Genomic DNA, 16,796 nt, shown 5'->3' with positions numbered 1-16,796 from the left:
CTACAGCTGGAGTCTGCCGCTCTTAACCACTACATCAAACTGGCTCTTTCAGTTAAAATGAATGTACATACAGAATTAAGCAGACTATTGGTAGCAAGCTCTGCCTGACCTATGTGCATTCATTGACACAAATCACTGATCCTCAGTGTGACACCTTTAGTTACCAGTGGCCCCGGTCACATGGGCCGGATATCGCGGGGGGGGGGAGCGTGGCTGTTTGCCCCGGAGCGAACTACCGCGCGGCCGCTGGATCAAATGTCCCGCCAATGTCCCGTGGTTCGGGGGGAGGTGCCGATCATACGTCAATCCTGTGGCGCGGCAAAGAAGCGGCGCGGCGGGGGTTGTGTGTTTTTTTAACCGAAGGGTGGGCATGCACCGTTGGGTGCTTGTGCGCATCCCGTGGAGACTTGGGGGAAAAAAACCTTTTTGTGACGGGACATGGGCGGGCGCCGGATGCCACGAGCTATGACCCAAAACGTGATCAGACAACTGCCCTTGCCCCGCGGTTTCTGGAAACTAGTACCTCGGCGGTACTAGTTTTTTATGGCACATCTTCGGTGGGAGGCCTTGGGTTAGCCACAGGAGCTCTACGCTTCCCAGATGTTGCGGTTTGATCGCGCCCAGAAAATCCACCTATCTTCTGTCTCTGTAGCGTGGCTAATACTCCGTGTGACCTCAGCCATAGTACCCTCTGATGCATTTCCTGTCACCCTCTTGCTTCTTCCCCAAGACACATCTCTTCCGCCAAAGAATCAATCCTGGCTTTTCTGCACTATTGAACTAGGAGGCATTTCTGAAGAACCCAGAAGGCATCTGTTATGTCTTTAGCTATATTAAAAGCCATGTTAAGCTTGAGAGCATAGTAAGGATTGTAAGCTGTAACAATACTATTGGCTGTTGTGTAGAATTACCCAATCAGAATGCAGAGCAATGTTCAGGAGGGAACTAACCTGATTGGGTGTTATCTTTGTAATGCCATTGATCCTTAACTATTCTAGCGCGTGGCTACACCAGCCCAGGATAGTTTAAAAGGGAGCTTTTGCTCCACTGTTGTGTGTGTGTTTTCTGATTGTTCCTGTTACTACAAATAAAGCTGATTCACTGTTTACTTATGAGACAGCATTGAGTTCCATACCTAACAGCATCACTTTGCCTCCATGAGGAGCACCCTTCCAGAAACTGCTGCCTCCTTCATAGGAGGACATTTAGCTTGGAACGTCCTGGCTTCAGATAGTTTGTGGGATCACCAGGGTTTTGTGATTGGACCCAGGCACATGGCAGCCATTTTGTTGTTGTGTCCTCTTTTCTTCTACAGTAACACAAGTAGCACAAGTTCAACAATACTGGGGTCCCCAGCATAGGTCTTACAAGTGTACATGTGGAGACAAAACTCAAAAGATCAAAAGGTTTGCATGCAGAAGGTGTCGGGTTCAATTCATGCCATCTCCATTTAAAAGATTCTAAGGACTGGGAAGGACCTCCTATAGCCTGAGACCCTAGGGAACCAGTGCCAGTCAGAATAAATATAACCATGAGCTATGAGCTAAATGGCCCAGTGATTTGATTCCAGTTTAAGGCATTTTCATATGTTCTTGGGAGGTCATGTAGTGTTATTTTCCCTCGGCTGAAAACCCATGTGCACACTTGTACTAGTAAATGACATATGCACTTTTCTTGATGAATGCATGTTGCTTGCAACCATCATTGAAAAACACGGTTCCAGGGTAAAGCATCTGCTTTACATACAAAAGGTTCTACATTCAATCCCAGGCATCACTGGTTAAAAAGCTTTAAGTAGCTCACTGGTTAATGATTGGAAAGACAACCTTTACCTGAGAGCTGCTGCCAGTCAGAATAGACAACATCGGCTTCCGGTTTTCAGTGCTTCAGCGATGGCTGCGTCTCTTGGCTCCTTCGAGAGACGTGTGCCATGAATCGGGGATTAGGAGGGAGCGTGATCGTGCACACTCCCCCATGGAGCCCATAGGCAATGGGCTCCTAGCCAGGGGACTTTGGAGAGCCCTACCTCCGGCTGTCAGCCGGTACAGGGGGGCTACTCTCTGCCTTGAAGGTCCTGCCCTGATTCCCAGTATTGGATTCGAAGCGACCACCAGGACAAGCGTATGAAGGTTTGGTGATTCTACTATGCCTAGCGAGATCCCAGGGAGACCTGCTGGATCGTTTCTGAAGACGGATGAGTGAGTTTAAGTTAAAGCGAGACATCGGAGCTCTGTTGCGAAGCCTCCACAAACTAAAGCGGGAAGGGGGAGGGGACGCCCTACCCCCTCAAGCGATTGAATGAAGCAGGATGATGGGGGACTGAGCTAACAGTAGCAATGGATTACAGTAGAAGGACCAGATCAGAGAAATTTTCCAATAAAAGCATTTACAGACCTTTGAGACCTTGGCAACTTTAATCGGTAAATGTAAACAACCCTCCAAGATGGCGATCGGAGGCTTTGAGGGAGGTGGGACGCAAGCTTCTCTCAGTAAGAAGAAAAATGGAGGGCTGGGTCAGCTGACCTAACCTAAGCTCTTCCTATAGCATGAAATTGGGTGCCATCTGCTGGCTAAAGTGGGATATTCGACCGGGAACGGCTCTAAACGTGGCGATACTTTTAAAGGGACAGTGTTTACAGTGAGAAGCAGCGAGTTGTGGATTGTGGACGAAATTGAGACCGTGTCTAGCTTATATTGGATGGTGGCAAGCAGATCAAAAAGTGATAATAAAGGGTGGATTACTCTTGTAATATAAAATCTGCATGTAAAGTGAATGGCTGGTCTCTCTAACCAGAGTGTGGATGAAGCAACAAGCGAGTGAAAGCCCTGGAAAAGGAAGTGGTACTAACTGGACAGAGCCTGTTTCATTAAAGCTGTTTATGAAAGAAGAATCAACAGAGAAGGAAGAGGATTAATTGAGATGACTGTATGGACTGAGTGAATCTAGGCTCCACAACGTCGTGTTTGTGGGGAGGGAGGGAAAGCGTAATGGGAGAGGTCAATGTCTTTTAAGGTCTTTATATTTCTTAATTAGCTTTGGAACTATTCTCTGTCTAGACAGATAAACTGGATTTTAACTTGAAGTGATGAATAAGGAAACTCCTCATGTCGGAAGCTAATTGTTAAGAGTTATAACTTTGTATCTATAAGCATATGTAAGCTTCTACTCTTGGGCTTTTAGTGCCTTCTGTTCTGTCTCCCTTAGTTTGTAGTCTCTTCCCTCCCCTTTTTTTGTTATAGTTATGTAGTTATTTTAGAAATGCAAATTTAAAAAATCCCCTTCGGGGGGCACAAAAAAAAAGAATAGACAACATCGACTTTGACAGACCAGTGGTCTGACTTGGCACATTAGGCTGCTTCATGTGTGTGTGTGCTCACTCCTCACCCTTACACATTGTCATTTTTCTTACGTATCATCATACACATCTGAAAAACTTTATGATATTTTGTGTGGAGGGAGGTTTAGCTACACCTGACTTGCTTAGTTATTACAGAACTACAACTTTAGCCTCCTTATGTAGACAATATCATGGTTCGGAAGAATTAGATTGGGCCTGGATAGAAGAAAATGCGGTGACAGAAATCGTATTCAAGGAGTTACTTTGGACACCGCACACAATAAAAACAGTCAAGGTTACCAGTAACCCATTTTTAGTCCATACATTAAAAATCTGGTTTTGACTAAAAAAAACTATTAGTATCCAAATGCTGTCCTCTATACACGTTCACTGGTCAGAAAGCCTTTTTTCCAGCCCTAAGTTCTCAATCGTTTCCCACCTGGAGGGAAAAGGGCATAGTTAGAATTGTAGATGTAGTGAATAACAATAGATTAATGACTAAAATCGGAATAGAAAATAAATTTGAGACCTCTATCCAATGGTTTGAATATTTTCAACTGCGCCAATGGCTAGAAAGCTCAGAGTTTTATGAAGCTATCAAATCTCCTCTAACAGACTTTGAAAAGATCCTGGCAGGTAACTTCAGAAAAAGGGGTCTAATCTCTCGAATATACAAAATACTTACAGCTAAAAATGTCGCAACGCATCTTAGTTATCAAAAAGCCTGGTGTACGGATCTCAACAGTCAGCTAACTGAGGAACAATGGTCCTCAATTTGGAAATCGCATACTACCTGATCTAAATCAGCAGAAATTCTTGAAACTTCCTTTAAAGTATTGTCTCGTTGGTATCTAACCCCGGTCAAACTCTCGCACATGTCCGTGAATATATCGCCTCAATGTTGGAAGCTTTGTGGTGAGAAGGCGACTTTCTACCATACATGGTGGTCATGTAGACATATTTCTAAATTTTGGTCCCAGGTAAGATCCCAAATACTAACTCTTGTAGGTTGCGATGTTCCCCTAGATCCTCGACTAATGTTGCTGAATTTGTGGCCTGAGAGTGACATTCCCAACAAACAGAGAAAACTGATAAATCTACTCTTTACAGCCGCAAAAAATGTTATTGCTAAGAAATGGAAAGACAAACATCCTCCGACAATTAATTTATGGCTATCTAAAGTATGGGAATATTTTTTATTAGAAACCGTTTCCATTTTTAACACGAATGATCAAAATGAATGTGAACTAATGAATCCAACTGGTAAATGGTATCCGATTGTGGATAAGTTAACCTTTGAGTCTTTTGATTGGAAAGCGATTAGTGCAGCACAATACTCATTGTTATTAATAAGCTAGCAAACTTTTATCAGTATTTGAGTAAGTCAAATTGGAAGTCTGTATACACACTGACATATATATGAAAAATTGTTAAGATGTTGTTTGAGAACCTGTTTTTATTTGTTATGTTCTAAGTTAAAATCTAATTAAATATTATGGTTAAAAATATATATATTTTGTGTGGTTACTGTCAACATGAAGAACAGACCTCTCAAGACATTTTGGTACCTAAAGTAGAAAAATCCAGAAAGTGCTTTCTCCCAAGCAGGAATCTCCCCACCCTTCATCTCCTCAAAATTTCACTTCCACATCAAAATTCATCTTCAGATGAAATCTGGTGGGAACACTAGTAGGGTGGCCAACTCTGGGGTGTGAAATTTCTCACCATTTGGAGGGCAGTGTCTGAGGACAGAGGGATTTGGGGAGGGGAGGAACCTCAGCATGGTATGATGTCATAGAGTCTACCTTCCAAAGCAGTCATTTTTCTCCACGGGAACTGGTCTCCATAGTCTAGAGATCAGGTGTAATTCTGGGGAATATCCAGGCACCACCTGGAGGTTGGCAACCTGGGGTCTTTGGGGCTGGAGTGGGCCGGAGGACCACTCTGGCAGCCCAGGAAATGGTGGCGGCAAGCCCCACCCCCAGCTCCCCACGCCAAAGCACTGGGGCCAGGGGGAGGCACGGAGAGACCTGCTGCCAGGTATCCCGGGCCCGCGCCAAAGCGCTGGGGCCAGGGGGAGGCATGGAGAACCCTGCAGCTGGGTCTCCCGGGCCAGCGCTGAAGTTCTGGGTCCAGGGGGAGGCGCAGAGAGCCCCGCAGCCGGGTCCCCCGGGCCTGCGTCAAAGCGCTGGGGCCAGGGGGAGGCGTGGAGAGCCCCGCAGCCAGGTCCCCCAGGCCCACACAGAAGTGCTGCGGCTCAGGGGAGGCTTGGAGAGCCCCGCCACCAGCGCCAAAGTGGTAAGTAAGGGATCCACGGGGGTAGGGGTGGCGGGGGCTTGATGGGGGGTGCGAGAGCGTCTCTCTCTCTCTTCCTCCTTCCATCTCTTTGCCATCTTTCCCTCCTTTGCTTTTCTTTCCTTCCTTTTCTTTCTCTCTTTCCCCTCTCTTCCTTCATTCCTTCCTTACTCCCTTTTCCTCCTTTCCTTCTCTCTTTCTTTCATTCCCTCCTTCTTCCCTTCTCTCTTTCTTTCTTTCCCGCCTTCTTCTCTTCTCTTTTTTCCTCCTTTCCCTCTTTGCCTCCTTCTTCCCTTCTCTCTCTTTCCATCCTTCTTTCCTTCTCTTTCTTTCCCTCTTTCCTTCTCTCTTTTTATCCTCTCTTTCCTTCCTTCTTTCCTTCCTTTTCTCCTTCTCTTTCTTTTTCCTTCTTTCCTTCTCTCTACTCTCTCTCTTTCCTTCCCTCTTTCCTCCTTCTGTGGCCCAACTCTAGTGAGAAGGAGTTTAAACTTTAAACCCCTTCTCTTCCCCCACCCCCGCAGGCCAGCTGGGGAAGGGAAGGGGAGGCTTTTGAAGATGCCTCCACCCCCTTTGCTTCCCCTTCTGACACCACTTCTGGTGATGTCAAGGGGCGTGGCATATGCTAATAGCTTAGTAGCTCATTAGCATACCATTTGCTAATGAGCTCCTGCAGCTCATTTTCTAGGAAAAGACCCCTGTTGGCAACCATAATAGTGTTACCAAATCCAGGTTGGGAAACTCCTGGAGATTTGGGGGTGGAGCCTGGGGAGGACAAAGACCTCAGTGGAGTACAATGCCATGGAGTCCACCCTCCAAAGCATCCCTTTTCTCCAGGGGAACTGACCTCTGTAGTCTGGAGATGAGCTGTACTTCTCTAGGGGATTCCCATCTCCCATCTGAAGGCTGGCATCCCTAGCCTCAGTTCCTCAGTTCTGAAGGCAAATAGATTTATGGTGCCATCTTGAGCAGAGTTACACCCATCTAGGTCCACTGAAGTCAATGGCCTTAGAATGGCACTACTGTAAGTTCTTTTTACACTTGCGTAGCTTAGTGTTACCTTATCTCAATAGCTGTTCAGCACTCGTGATTCAAGGATTCAAGAAGCAGTCAAGAAGAAACAGACACCCTCACACTGTAAACATGTTAAATCCTCTCTCTAGGGTTGCCAACTTCCATGTGGGGGGCTGGAGATTGCCTGGAATTACAACTATCTCCAGACTATAGAAATCAGTTCCCCTGGAGAAAATGGCTGCTTTGGAGGGTGGACTCCATGGCATTATACCCTGCAGGGGTCCCTCTCCTCCCCAAACCCCACCTTTCACCCCCGTATCTCTTGGTATTTCCAAATCCAGAGTTGGCAACCCTACCTCTCTCTGTCCCTCCCCTCCCTAATTGGCTGTACACATTCAGTTTGTTTGCAAGCAGTGTTGTCCTTTCCCCACAGAGATCTTACTTGATTAATTGCTTGCATTTCGTAGGACCCCTGTCCTCAGGACATGTCGCTTCTCACTACAGTTAATGCTAATCACAAAAAAAAAGGAATGCATCCATCAAATGCAGCCATTTGGCCCGGCCTGTGAAGGGTGTGGTAACAACATATCTCTGAGTCCATGTCATTTGATTAATTGCCTGCCTGCAAAGCCTCTGGCTGGGACACTCTGAAGATCTGTCAAAACAAGTGGCCCAGAGATTCATATTCCAAAGATCCACACGGTCCATTTACTGAATTTACCAGCCTCCCATTTGCTGTCATCAACTACTGTAACTGCTGTGACTCACAAAAGCATTTGACAGTCCCTTTGACTAGCAGATCTCTCTCTGTGAAGCTCTCTGCAGCCTCTCCATGCACATTCCAAGGTTTTACAAGCCCAGCATTAGACAAGATCCCCCCCCCTTGCTGATGGTTTATTAATTTGTGGAAATATTATATACTAGGACTAAGGCCTGTTGTGGAAATAAATACAATGAGCTCTAGAAAGAGGTTCTGGGCGGGTGCCCTGGCCTTAGACACTCAGCGTCAATTTTCTGTGGCAACCTCAGCAGGGTACAATGTCACAGAGTCCACTGTTTTCTCCAAGGGGATTGCCATCTGAAGAGCACTTGTAATTCTGAGTGATCTCCAGTCCTCACCTGGAGATTGGAACAATGGTTCCCCAGGAGGAAATGACTGGTTTGGAGGGTGGAGTCTATGGCATTGTACCTATCTGAGGTCCTACCCCTCCTAAAACCTCACCCTCTCCAGGCTCCACCCCTCAAATCTCCAGAAATTTCCCAACCTGGAGTTGGCAACCCTATCTCCTTCCCAGCCAACCATCAACCTACCTTTATCTGCCCCTCTGACTTCAGTTTTCCATCTCCTCCCCCCTCCCTGCAGCCTCTACCTAGGAAAAGAACAGTCTTTATGCGCAGTGGGGACCAAAGCAGCTTACATCATTCTCCTCTCCCCCTTTTGATTTGCACAACAATCCTGTGAGATAGGTTAGGCTGAAAGTCTGTGACTGGTCTGAAATCACCCACTCAGCTTCCACAGCAAGAACCTGGGTCTGGCAGACCCTGCTCTGAAGTGCTAACTGCTATGCCACAATGGCTGTCCTAGTTGAGAGCCAGTTTGGAGTAGTGGTTAAGAGCATGGACTCTAATCTGAGAGAACGAAGTTTGATTCCCCACTCCACCACATGGAGCTTCTGGTGTGACCTTGGGTCAGTCATAAGTTCTTTTATAGCTATTCTCTCAAGGGCAGTTCTCAAGACAGCTCTCTCAGCCCCACCTACCTCATAGGGTTTCTGTTGTGGGGAGGGAAAAGGGAAAAGAAAGGGACTGTAAACCACTCTGAGACTCCTTTGGGTAGTTAAGGGCAGGGTATAAATCCAATCTTTTCTTCTTTTTCTAAATATTTAATTTAAATGTTAAAAAAATAGAGGGGCTGCTGGAGGTGAACAGGAGCAAGTGGCCAGGCCTAGTTGTCATGCCAGTCAGGTGTCATCAAGTCACTCAGAAGGCGCTGCCAGACTTTGGGTAGCCAACCTCCAGGTGGACCCTGAAGATCACCTAGTATCACAACTTAACTCCAGACAACAGATCTCTCTCCCCCTGTAGAAAATAATTGCTTTGGAGGGTGGACTCTATGGCATTCTGCTCAGCTGATGCCTCTCCCCTCCCCAAACTCTGCCTTCCATAGACTCCACCACAAAATCTCCAGGAATTTCCGAACTTTGAGGGGGTAACCCTAACAACAGTAGTAGTAAAATGGTGGTAATGTGGGTGGAAAGTTCAAAAATAGACATCTTCCATCCACACAGCAATCTTTCAGGAAAGATCACAGCAAAGGAGGCTTGGGAAACCTCAGAACAAAGCAGGGAGACTCTAAAAAGTGGAGAATGGCTGTCATTCCACTCTGGGACCTCCCATCCCAGTCCCAGAAGACTTCTGTTACTCCTAGGGTCTGTCATTTCAAGCCGGGGCCTGACTTCTGGTCTATGGCGACACGCTAGCGGACACACCTCCCGGACCTCCTGGGGATGTGATCTGCACACAAGCTGATAGGAGGGGGGGCAACGGGTCACTACCCCCCCAGGAGCCTTAACAAAAGGCTCCTAGCCATGGGACTTTTGAGGGGCGACCTCTTCGACGGCGCGATGCCGGAGAATTGAAGTGCTCCTCCATCCTGACAGTCCTGCCGCTGAGTGTCCGAATGGATCTAGAGATGCTGACCGGGACAAGCATTGAAGATCGAGCGAGTTAAATGGATTTGGAGCATGGCCGAGTGGCCGATAATGGTGGTAATGTGGGTGGAAAGTTCAAAAATAGACATCTTCCATCCACACAGCAATCTTTCAGGAAAGATCACAGCAAAGGAGGCTTGGGAAACCTCAGAACAAAGCAGGGAGACTCTAGAAAGTGGAGAATGGATGGGGACATCATATGGATGCTCTGAAACAAACTGTTCCAGCTTAAAAGACAAGGAAGAGCAAAACATCCTTGGACACTCAGTGTCAATTCGCTGTGGCGACCTCAGCAGGGTATAATGACACTGAGTCTACCATTTTCTCCAGAGGAACTGATCTCTGCTACCTAAAGAACAGTTGTAATTCTGAGTGATCTCCAGCCCTCACCTGGAGATTGGACACATTTTACCTCAGAACAGCAAAACTGTTTAGACTGTTAGAGGCAAAAGCCAATCAAGTCGCATATGCAAACGACCTCTGTGTTCCGAGGCAGAGGCCAATGAGGCTGCATATGCAAATAACCTGTGTTCTGACTGGCTATGGGGGGGAGAGGAACAGCAAACTGTTTAGAATGTTGGAGGCAGGACTCAGGCAAAGCAGCCTCTGAATGACAGATCAGAAAGTGAACTGATTTTGGAGCGTGTGGAATGTTCTAGAGAAGTGCCACCACCATTCGGCTTTTATTTATAAGGGAGATGATGTCAGCATGTTAAGCATGTAATCCCCAACTAACTGAATCATGCAGCCAGACAGAAGCCTATTTTTAAGGGAATGTTGTCAAAGAAGATACCAAGAGAGATAGTAAACAGGAGTAAATTGGTACCAAAAAAGGTACATTTGGAAGGGGGGAGTGTCTCTTGGAGTAAATTTTGAGTGTAATCCATAAATTTGCATTTCATGTTGCAAATGTTTAACCATGAAAATCTGGCAAAAGCCTTTGCTATGGTACCATCTGTCCATTTTGAGGTGTCTCTTTCTTCTTTACAACAGGCAGGTGGATGAACAGGCTGCTCTTGAAAGGTAACACAAAACTCCTCAAAGCTCAGGTAATGTGTGTGTCATGTATTTGGGAATACATATAATATGAAAGGAATTCGCTGGACAAACACACACACACACAAGTCTAAATTCGAGTCCAGTAGCACCTTAGAGACCAACAGGGCATGAGTTTTCAAGAGTCAAAGCTCTCTTCATCACTCAAACGTTCATACTCCAGAAATCTCATTGGTCTCTAAGGTGCTACTGGATTCAAATCTAGCTGTGGCTGAGGTTGCGTCTGCAAGCTCATGCCCAGCCCAATTATTTAGAACGATTCGATCCTTGACTACTCTGCCTCTTGGCAGACCAAATGCTAGGGAATTGGACATTGGCAGTGAGGCTTTTGTGAGCTTTTTTGCAGCTAAAGTCCTGTCCCTCCACCGCAGCCTCCCTGCCACAATTGAGATGGTAGCAGAACTCGAGGCCCCATGCACGTCTTCCAGTCAGATCATGGATCATTTCACCCGACTCAACCTAGATGTAGTTGACAGAATCCTCTTGACTGTACGCCCAACCACTTGCAGCCTTGATCTCTGTCCATCCTGGCTCATTAAAGCTGGCTGCGATGGGCTATGAGATCCCCTAAGGAAAATTATCAACCACTTCCTCTCTGAAGGAGCTTTCCCTAGGGTACTTAAGGAGGCAGTGGTGCACCCTCTCTTAAAGAAACCATCGTTGGACCCGGTTGAATTGGCAAACTATCAGCTGGTCTCCAACTTACTCTACCTGGGCAAGATTATTGAGAGAGCAGTGGCAACCCAGCTGCAGAGTTTTCTGGATGACACTGACATATTAGATCCATTCCAGTCCAGCTTTCACCCAGGTCACGGGATGGAGATGTCACTGGTTGCCCTCAAGGATGACCTCCGGAGGCATCTGCATCCAGGCGGATTGGCAGTGCTGTTGTTGCTAGACCTGTTGACAGCGTTTGACATGGTCGACCACCAGTTACTGATCTACTGCCTCGCCGACACTGGGATTCAGGGGTCTGCCCTATAGTGGATGTTCCCTTTCCTACAAGGTCGGGGACAAAGTTGCTAGGGGAGCAACTGTCCCAAAGATACCTGCTGGTTTGCAGAGTGCCACAAGGGTCAGTCCTCTACCTGATGTTATTTAACATCTATATGCGCCCCCTTTCCCAGATTGCCTGGAGGCATGGGCTGGGTTGTCACCAGTATGTGGATGAGACCCAGCTCTATCTGTTGTTGGGTGGCTGGTCTGATGCTAATCCGGAAGATCTGGACCTGGTGTTACAAGGCGTAGCTGGATGGCTTGGGCTGAGTCAACTGAAATTGAATCCGATGAAGACAGACGTCCTGTGTCTGAATCAGAATGGCCCAAGGTTAGAGATCCCACTCCCAACCTTCAATGGGGTGTCACTGGTGCCAGCGTCAGAGGTTGGGAGTTTGGGAGTGCTCCTGGATGCCTCCTTAATGATGGAAGCCCAAGTAGCAGCCACTGCCAAGTCGGCCTTTTACCACCTTCAGCTGATTCGGCAGTTGGTTCCCTTCCTTGAACGTGATGACCTGGCAACGGTGATCCACGCAATGGTCACCTTGAGACTAGACTACTGAAATGGTCTCTACATGGGGCTGCCCTTGTCCCAAATCCAGAAGCTACAGCTAGTGCAGAACATGGCGGCCAGACTGTTATTGGATCTCCCTCTTAGATAGCACATCCAGCCTGTGCTGAAAGCACTGCACTGGCTTCCTATAGCATACAGGGTTCTTACCTATAAGGTGCTGGTTCTTACCTATAAAGCCCTATATGGCTTACCCAGCTTACAAGGTGCTGGTTCTTACCTATAAAGCCCTATATGGCCAGGGCCTGTATACCTGAGGGACTGCCTTTCCCCCTATGTTCCTCAGGTTTGCAAAACCTTCTTGTTCTCCCCAGTATGAAAGATGCCAGGCTGGCCTCAACTAGGGCTAAGGCCTTTTCTGTGGCTGCTCCACTTTGGTGGAACAAGTTCCCAGAAGACCTCAGGGCCCTGCGGGACATATTAAAATTCCACAGGGCCTGCAAGATGGAGCTCTTCTGCCAAGTGTTTGGGTAAGATACTGCACCTAATGGCCTATCATCAAGCCATGAAATCCATCTTTTTACTTTGGTCGCCTGTCTAACATCTAAGCCCTCTTACTATAGAACAAAATGCCAGTCACTGTTGTCTCTTTGCCATCTTATAATGCTGTGTTTATTAATGTATTTTAAATTATCTGAATTGTTTTAATTTGTTTAAAGTGTTTTTATTGTTTTATTATTTACTAGCAGAAAGCCCGTTGTGAAAGCAATACAACGGGATCTAGAAAGAGGCTCTGGGGCAGTGCTCTGGCTTTGGGCAAACAGTGTCAATTTGCTGTGGTGACCTCAGCAGGGTATAATGACAGAGTCCACTGTTTTCTCCAGAGGAACTGATCTCTGCTACCTGAAGAGCAGTTGTAATTGTGAGTAATCTGTAGCCCTCACCTGGAGATTGGCAACAATTGTTACCCAGGACAAAATGGCTGTTTTGGAGGGTGTAGTCTATGGCATTCTACCTGTCTGAGGTCCCACCCCTCCGCAAACCCCACCCTCTCCAGGCTCGACCCCTCAAATCCCCAGGAATTTGTCAGCATGTAGTTGGCAACCCCATCTCCTTCCCAGCTAACCATCAACCTACCATTATCTGTCCCTTTGACTTCAGCTGACTTCTGCCCTCCCTTCTGCAGAGCAGTTGTAATTCTGAGTGCTCTCCAGCCCTCACTTGGAGATTGGCAACAATGGTTCCCTATGTGGGACTGACTGGTTTGGAGGGTGGAGTCTATGGCAGTGTACCTGTCTGAGGTCCCACCCCTCCTCAAACCTCACCCTCTTCAGGCTCCATCCTTCAAATCTCCAGGAATTTCCCATCTGGAGTTGGCAACCCTATCAGGACTGGCCCCAATGTGTTTTCTCCCCAAAGCACCCATTTTCTTCATGGGAACTGATCTCTATAGTCTGGAGGTGAGCTGTAATACTGGGGATAGCCAGGTCCCACCTGGAGGCTGGCATACCTAATGCAACCCCATCCTCTGCATTTTTAACTGGACATAAGCCACAACGAGTCCAATAGAGTTTCTCCCCAAGTTAAGTGTGAAGAGGACTGCTGGCAGACAGACAGACAGACAGACAGAGAGAGAGAGAGAGAGAGAGAGAGAGAGAGAGAGAGAGAGAGGATAAAACGTGCACAGTAAACCTTATTAAAGCCTGATCTGATGAGCTGCCAAATAGAAGCTTAGAGAAGAACCCTGAGGTTAGACTCATACCCCTGGTTTAACCAGGCACCACCCACTGCATTTTTTTCACTGTCTTTAAATCCTTATCTGTGAAGCTGATTAAATGAAAGGCACCTAACCCCACTGGGTTGTCTTCTTCTGGAAAAAATAGAACAGACTTCAAGCACCATATGTTGAATGCCATTTCTATACCACAAAACAGCAGCAGGTAAAAAAAATAATAACTTGATTGATGGCCAGCTGTGCCTGTTTCAAACCCTAATCCTTTAAATAATGTAGCACCCAAGCTGTTTTTGCTTTCTACAATATTTTCCACAAGAGAATATCTAAACCTTCTGCTTTCTAAATTGAGCACATGCCTTATTCCTTATATGGTCAGTCTTTACATACTGTTTAAGATCCTTGATCCCCATAAAGGGCTGATGTGAATTTAGCTGAAAACAAATCAGCAGAACTTCTAATGTGGTCAAAGTAAATTATGGGTTTAGTGGCCTTGCTTAATTATGGTTTATGAATTCAAAATCTGAAAAGATCATATAAAAAGTCCCCTATGAGGTATATTATGCAACTGAAAATTCCAACTGCCTTGCGGGGGGGGGGAGTTTGAGGTGTGGAATGGAGTGAAGTCCAATCAGCTTCCATATGCAAATGACCTTGGAATGCTGGGCAGGACTGCACAAAGCAGCCAGTCAGTCCAGCCAGTGTCTTCTGAGTGGCAGTTCTTCCGGCCAACACTAAAGGCGGGCATTTTAGAACGTTGGTCCCCATTATTCAATTATTATAAGGGAGAGATGAAGCCAATATGGCCTTGTTAGCCACCCTGAGCCTGCTTCGGCAGTGAGGGCAGGGTATAACTCAAATAAATAAATACTGCAGACAAACATGGCTACCCTCTGAATCATGGGAAATGTGTGCATGTTTCCTGTAAACAAAGTATGCTGTTAAGTATGCTTCATCAAATAACATTTAAGTACATTGCTAGTTTTATTATTTCATGTTGTGTGCATTTTACATTCTTCACCTATTATAACTGGAGAGCCAGTTTGGTCTAGCGGTTAAGTGTGCGGACTCTAATCTAATCTAACTCTACGGGGAGGCTGTAGCTCTCTCCCAACTTGCCCCACCCGGGTTCTCGGTCCTACACCAATCACGGACTAGTGGGAAGGGGGAGGAGTGGCTATTTTCATTCGGGAGGCTTACTCCCTCAGGGCACTCCTGCCACTGGAGATCGCGGGCATTGAGTGTGTTGGCCTGGTGCTGGAGGCTGTGGAGAGTTTAGCAATCTGGCTGGTGTACCAACCGCATAACGCACCAGCCAGTAGCTTGCTGTCCCTGACAGAGGCTGTATCAGGCTGGGCGCTGGAGCACCCTAGACTTCTGGTCCTGGGTGATTTCAACGTCCATGCCAATGACACAGCCTCCAGTCAGGCAGTGGACCTAGTATCATTCATGACGGCACTGGGACTCTTTCAATTCGTATCGACCCACACACACTTCATTTGATCTTTGTGGCTGGAGTAACAGTGGACCGGATTACTGCATTAGCAGTACCATGGTCGGACCACTTTGCCCTGAAGGCCCGTCTGAATGTGCCACCCCGACCCCGTTTAGGCGGCGAGCAGATTTTAGCTCGCCCGTTGACACCCGTGAAGCCAAATGGACCAGAACGGCTTCAAATGGCTTTGCGGGACCCGAGGCCCCCTGACGGCTCATTGGATGAAGCCTGGTGGAAGAGCTTGTGGAGGACTGGCATACCCGGCTCTCCACAGCCATCAACGAGATTGCTCCCCGGCGCCCTCTGCATGCCCACTCTAGGCTGGCTCCCTGATATACCCGGGAGCTGTGGCAGATGAAATGAGAACTAAGACGGCTAGAGAGACAGTGGCGTCGAACTCGCAACAAAGCAACAAGAGCATCTTTCAGGACATTTATGAGATGGCAACCAAGGCCGCTAAGAAGGAATTCTATGTGGCCACGATTGCGTCTGCGAGCTCACGCCAAGCCCAATTGTTTAGAACAATTCGGTCATTAATAGCACGGCCACAGGGCAGACAAAATGCTAGGGAATTGGATATCGGCAGTGAGGCATTTGCAAGCTATTTCGCGGATAAAGTCTTGGCATTCCGCCACGACCTCCCCGCTACAGTTGATACAATGAGTGAACTCGAGGCCCCCTGCATGTCTTCGACTCCGGGTTTGGAATGTTTTAGCCTGCTCAGCCTGGAGGAAGCCAACAGATTACTTGTGTCTGTGCGCCCAACCACATGCAGCCTCGATCCATGCCCCTCCTGGCTCATTAAAGTGGGCCACGGGGGGTTTCAAGGGGCCCTAAGGGAGATTGTCAACAAGTCCCTCATTGAGGGGTGTTTCCCTGGGGCACTCAAGGAAGCAATGGTCCGCCCTCTCTTGAAAAAACCATCACTGGATCCGGCCGAATTGGCCAACTATTGGCCGAATTGGCCAACTATCTGGGGAAATTAATTGAGAGGGCGGTGGCGGCACAGCTACAGGGTTTTCTGGATGACGCTTCCACCTTAGATCCCTTCCAGTCCGGCTTTCGCCCAGGGCATGGGACAGAGACAGCATTGGTCGCCCTTACTGACGACCTCCGGAGACATCTGGATCGAGGCGGTGTGGTGGTATTGCTGCTGTTAGATCTGTTGGCCGCATTTGATACGGTCGACCATCAGCTGCTGACCCACCATCTCGCTGACGTGGGGATACAGGGGCCTGCCCTTAAATGGTTTGCCTCTTTTCTCCAAGGTTGGGGACAAAGGGTGGTGCTAGGGGAACAGCAGTCCCGAAGGCACCTGCTCAAATGCGGAGTGCCCCAGGGGGCTGTGCTTTCCTCGATGCTGTTTAACATCTATATGTGCCCCCTTGCCCAGATTGCCCGAAGGTATGGGCTAGGGTGTCATCAATATGCAGATGACACCCAGCTCTATCTGATGTTGGGTGGCCGGTTGGACTCTAGCCCAGAAGATCTTAACAGGGCATTACAAGCCGTGGCTGGTTGGCTTAGACTGAACCAGCTGAAACTAAATCCGGCGAAGACGGAGGTCCTGTGTCTGGATCGGGGTGGTTTGGGATTGGGGCTTCCTCTCCCAGCCTTCAATGGGGCACCTCTGGTGCCAGTGTCGGAGGTT

Source organism: Gekko japonicus, unplaced genomic scaffold (genome assembly GCF_001447785.1).
Source record: "Gekko japonicus isolate JY-2015 unplaced genomic scaffold, Gekko_japonicus_V1.1 scaffold129, whole genome shotgun sequence".
In the NCBI taxonomy this organism is placed as follows: Eukaryota; Metazoa; Chordata; class Lepidosauria; order Squamata; family Gekkonidae; genus Gekko; species Gekko japonicus.
Note: the sequence above shows the minus strand (reverse complement) of the source record.